This window comes from Triticum dicoccoides, chromosome 7A (assembly GCF_002162155.2).
Source record: "Triticum dicoccoides isolate Atlit2015 ecotype Zavitan chromosome 7A, WEW_v2.0, whole genome shotgun sequence".
NCBI classification, from domain to species: Eukaryota; Viridiplantae; Streptophyta; class Magnoliopsida; order Poales; family Poaceae; genus Triticum; species Triticum dicoccoides.
In genome coordinates, this window is record NC_041392.1 from 711,183,466 (window position 1) to 711,189,485 (window position 6,020).

Genomic DNA, 6,020 nt, shown 5'->3' on the forward strand with positions numbered 1-6,020 from the left:
TTTCATATATTTGTTAGCTAGTTATAATTAATAGAGAGAAGTGTCCTCTATTATGTCCGTGCTTGGTTGACGCTACGTACTATACATACGTATATAGAGAGGACTAGACACGCTAGCTAGCTACTAAGCAAACGAAGGAAACAGAAGATCGTCATGAACATATATGCATATATACAGAGAGAAGTGATATCGACCATCTCTCCTTCTCCGAGAGATTGGTTGAACAACAAGTTCTTGTATATCTATCTGACACTACCGGCTACATATATACAATAATTATCTCTTACAAATATAATCATACGGACTCAGGGTCCACATAGAATTCTCCGTCTTCAGGGATCACGTGGTCAAGAAAGAATGCCGCCAATTCCTCTTGAATTGCTCGCATGCGAGCTGGTGCTAGGAGTTCATCCCGCTTCCGAAACATCTAATTTGAAGAAGGGGGTCAATACATATATATATATATATATATATATATATATATATAAATGAATGAAACTCAACACAAATGATGATAATAAAATAAAATTATGAGTGTTGTTATTTACATACTTCATATTGTTCGTTAGAGTACCCGCCCCGCTCACAGGTCGTGTGGCGGATGGACTCGCAGATGTAGTATCCACAGAAATCATTCCCTTATTCCTGCCACAACCACTTCACAAGAAATAGAGGTCAATCAAACTGATAAGCAAGAATGCTAAATGGTATTGATGAAACTAGCGCTTGAATCACTAGGAGATGCGCGGAACATGCTACTATAGTACTTACTTTCGGGTGTCTAAATTCCAGCTCCTTCGGCAGTCCCGGAACTGTTTTGGTGAATTTTCTCCAAACCCTGCCGGACAAAGAAAACAATTACTTGATATCAGGAAATGAACAAAGTTGCTGATATGGTGGATAATGATCGATTTAACTTACTTCTTGAGGATTTCAGTCATGTCCGCATACTCCTTGGGATCTTTTCGTTTAGAGTCCAAGACGGTTACTACTCCCTGCTCAAGCTTAATCTCTAGGAGAATAAAGTGGAAACTGCACACACATGCATAACTCATGAATTACATTACTATAACCTTGACTAATATATAAGGGAAACCGAATACGCACAAGACAGTAACACTCACCTGAAGTTGTAAGGAAAGAGTATTATATCTTTGTTTTGATTTATTACGAACGATCGTAGCAAGCTGGCCTCGGTAGCTGCGGCATGAAGTTTAACCTGAGTTGCATCTATGAGATATGTGTTAATGAACCCAATATCACCGACTTGTCTTTTCTTCAATTCCGCGATCTTCAATCTGCATAATATAGTGAGGATGATTATAAATACATGCAATGAAAAAGCTAAGCTATATAGAGAAACTTAATGACCGAAGTAGTACTACTTACAGATAGTAGCAGTCGACCGTTGTTTTATCGAGGGCCAATTGATTGAAAAACTGATAGAACTCCTCAAATGGAACAGGCAACAGATCAATTCCAACGAGGTCATGCTCCTTTTTAACTTTCACATACAAAGTACTCCTCCCCCCAGAGTCTCTGCAGATTTTCAAGTACCAATCATGCAATCTTCGCATCATCGTTGATAGAGATCTTTCATCTTTGACGAGAGGCTTCCCGTACTCGTATCTTTGTATCTGCACCTCCATGGGTTCATAATGTACTTCGTCGGGCAGGTAATCTGCAAGATTGCTATAACCGGGCACCATCCTCGGATCATTATCGACGTTGTGGCTAGGCACCTTGAGCGGGGGGCACGATTGCTTCGCTTGTTCGCCGAGCTGGGCAATTTGTTTCCCAGCTCGTCGTTCTTTCAGCCTTTGATCACTGACAGTACTTCCCGACCGCTCCGCTTCGGCAAATTCCTTTCCAATAATGCGGTCATAGTTTCCTTTCGACGGATCAGACTTCGGTGGTTTTGTCAGGGCAGCCAGAGTGCGCTTCACTTTCACCCGATCTACCTTCTCCCCCGGAGGTGGATGTTTCTTTGCTTTCACCCATTCAAAGAATTTCTTCACTTCTTCTCGCATGATCTCGGCGTTCTCCTCCTGGGTCCTCTCGTATGGTAACTTCTCTGGAGTCTTCAGAGAAGGACCGAATCTGTATGTCCTCCCGCCTCTGGTTGTACTGCTAGACGCCGACCGAGCAGACGTAGCGGTTGTCTTCTTTACTTGCTTAAGAGGCGGAGGAGAAGAACTACGACGCGCCGGAGCAGCTGGAGCGGCGGCAGGTCTCTTCCGCCCTTGCTGACGAGGCGGAGAAGGAGGAGGCTGGCTGCTCGGGTGCGTCGGCGCAGGCGGAGAAGGAGGCGGAGTGCCACCACGCGCCGGAGAAGGAGCCGGCCGAGGGCCCTGATCGTCACTCGTCGGAGGAGGAGGAGGTGGAGGCGGAGTGCCCTGACTCGCCGGAGGAGGAGGAGGAGGCGGTGGCGTCCAGTTCGGAAGGTTGATGAGCTCCTTCCGCCATAGGCATGGAGTCTTCAGAGCAGACCCCAGCCGAGTCTCCCCTTCACCGGTAGGGTGGTCAAGCTGGAGGTCCTCAAATCCCTCCGTTATCTCATCCACCATCACCCTAGCATATCCTTCTGGAATCGGCCGGCAGTGAAAAGTTGCGCCGGGTTCAGTAGGAAAAACAGAGCCAACAGCCGCCTTGACCTTCAAATTCATCCATTGCGTCATAAGGTGGCAATTTTGAGACTCCATTATAGCATCCACGGGATAGCTGGCAGGAGCCGTCAAGGCATGCTCCAGCTGAAGCAGCTCGGTGGAAGCCACACTGCTTCTGCGCTGAGATGGCGGGGTAGCTTCGGGGGAGGCTTCGGCAGTACGTTTGCTACAATTTGCTTCTCGTTCCTCTATCGCGTCTACCCTTGCTTGCAGCGCCTGCATTTGGGTCTGCTGCACTTTTTTCCTCCTCTCATGGGATTTGTAACCGCCTGCGTCCGGAAACCCAACCTTCCACGGAATGGAGCCTGGCGTGCCTCGTGTCCGTCCAGGGTGCTCAGGATTCCCGAGGACCATTGTGAGCTCGTCATTCTCTCTGTCTGGAAAGAACGTCCCTTCATGCGCTGCTTCGATATACTGCTTAAGCTTACTGACTGGTATATCCATTTGATTGTTCGTCCAAATGCACTTCCCTGTTACAGGGTCCAGTGTTCCGCCAGCCCCGAAGAACCAAGTCCGGCAACGGTCTGGCCAGTTAATTGTCTCTGGTTCGATCCCTTTATGAACCAGATCATTCTCAGTCTTGGACCACTTAGGCCGGGCTACGAGGTAGCCACCTGACCCCGTGCGATGGTGAAGCTTCTTCTTCACAGCATTTTGCTTGTTTGTCGCCGACATCTTCTTACTCTTTTCCGATGTCTTATGGGCCACAAATGCGGGCCAGTGATCTCTGATATTCTCATATCTGCCCTTGAATTCTGGTGTCTCATTATTTTCGATAAACTTATTCAGCTCTTTCTTCCACCTCCTGAATAGTTCTGCCATCCTCTTCAGAGCAAAAGACTTGATTAATTTCTCTTTAACTGGGTTCTCTGGATTATCCTCAGGCGGTAGGGTGAAATTTGACTTCAGCTCAGTCCAAAGATCATTTTTCTGCATATCATTGACATAAGAGACCTCAGGGTCTTCTGTAGCCGGCTTAAACCATTGCTGGATGCTTATCGGGATCTTGTCCCTAACCAGAACCCCGCACTGAGCAACAAATGCGCTCTTTGTCCGGAGGGGTTCAATAGGTTGGCCGTCGGCCGCGATTGCTATGATCTCAAACTTTTCATCCGAGCTCAACTTTTTCTTCGGGCCTCGTCTCTTTACCGAAGTTGTGCTCGATCCGGAGGGCTAGAAAAAAGAATAAAGACTTAATTAATATGTGTACATACCAAAACAATGAATGCATCAATCAGCTAGTCAGCATAGGCTTAACTAATATATATACCTGGCCGGACTCGGTTCGGTCACCGGAGCCGTCATCACGGTCTCCTTCTTGCACCGGCATTGGGTCACCGGAGCCGTCCTCATGTTCTTCTTCTTGCACCGGCATTAGGTCACCGTAGCCAGCTTGTTCACCCTCTCCTTCCAGACCATCGGTTTCGTTGAGAAACAACGAGATGGCATCACTTCCTTCTGCGATTATGTCCCTCAACAACGCTTCTTTTGTTACTTCGTCTAGGGCGGTGTCCATAGTTTCTACAAATATTTACAACATGGCAATTATTATTCAAACATGATAGATGGATATATTAGTGCCAAACGTAGAACTAGCTACCTAATCATAGTAAGCTATCGGGAGGGGGTATATATCGACAACGACGACACTACATCTATGTCCCTCGACGACCTTCGTTCCCGATAAAAAAAAGAGGAAGAAGAAGAAAAATAAGAGGAGAAGAAAGAATAGAGGAGAAGATCTCCTCTATTCTTTCTTCTCCTCTTTTTTTCTTCTTCCTCTTCTTTTTTTATCCTCTTCTTCCTCTCATGTTCGATAGGATCGCCGAGGGGTCGGGAGGTTGCCTAGTGTCAAGGGATTCAACAAAACCATGTCTTCATCATTAGGCGAAAGTAACATGTGCATGATGGTACGAAGCTCTTCAAAGTTGTTCTGGAACGGAGTCCCAGATAGGATAATTCGCTTTTTGGTACAAAGTTCAGCAAGAGCCTTCCGAATATCGCTATTTGGAAGGCCTTTGCTGAATTCGTACCAAAAAGCGGATTATTCTATCCGGGACTCCATTCCAAAACAACTTTGCAGAACTTCGTACCAACATGCCCTGGTTACTTCCGGCTAATGATGAAGGCATGGATTTCTTCAATACTTTGACACTAGGAAACCTCTCTCTACTTCCAGCTAATAAGAATAAGAAGAAGAAGAAGAATAAGAAGAAGAAGAAGAAGAAAAGAAGAAAAAAAAGAGGAGAAGAAGAAAGGAATAGTGGAGAAAAGAGAAAATAGAATATATTCTATTTTCTCTTCTTCTCCACTATTCCTTTCTTCTTCTCCTCTTCTTTTTCTTCTTTTTTCTTCTTCTTATTTATTTCTCCTCTTCTTTTCGGTAGAGGAAACCCTAAATAGCTAGCAAGTATCGTGGGTGTGAGATACATGTGGCCTTCGGTGTCGGACACTACATCCACGTCCCACAAGTGACGTGGGCGTCGAAGCCCGCGCCACTTGTGGGATGTGGGTGTAGTGTCCGACACCGACGGTACATGTATCTCACACCGATGATACTTTCTATTTAGGGTTTCTCCTCTACCGCTCGGCGACCCTCTCGACGACCCTCGTTCCCGATAAAATAAAGAGGAAGAAGAAGAAGAAAAAAGAAGAGAAGAAAGAATAGAGGAGAAGACTTCCTCTTCTTCCTCTCCTCTTCTTCTCCCTCTTATTCCCCTTCTTCTTCGCCTCTCTCATGAATGTCCGACGTTCTCGACCCCCCCACGTGTCGAAGAAAAAAAAGAAGAAAAAAAAATAGGAGAAGAAGAAAGGAATAGAGGAGAAGAAGAGAAAAATAGAATATATATTCTAATTTTCTCTTCTTCTCCTCTATTCCTTTCTTCTTCTCCTCTTCTTTTTCTTCTTTTTTCTTCTTCTTATTTATTTCTCCCAGTCTTCCCCTCCCCTCTCGGCGACCCTAGACCCCCTCTCGACCCTCGACCCCTAGGCGACCGTCGACCCCTCTCTTTTTTTCTTCCTCTTCTTTTTTATCCTCTTCTTCCTCTACCGCTCGGCGACCCTCGACGACCCTCGTTCCCGATAAAAAAAAGAGGAAGAAGAAGAAAAAAAAGAGGAGAAGAAAGAATAGAGGAGATCTTCTCCTCTATTCTTTCTTCTCCTCTTTTTTCTTTTCTTATTCCTCTTCTTTTTTTATCCTCTTCCTCCTCTCATGTTCGACGACCCTCGACCCCTCGGCGACCCTAGACCCCCTATCGACCCCCTCTTCTTCTCCCTCTTCTTCCCCTTCTTCCCCGCCTAAAATGACCTAAAATGAAAATAACCTAAAATTCACTAAAGTTATCGATGACCCTC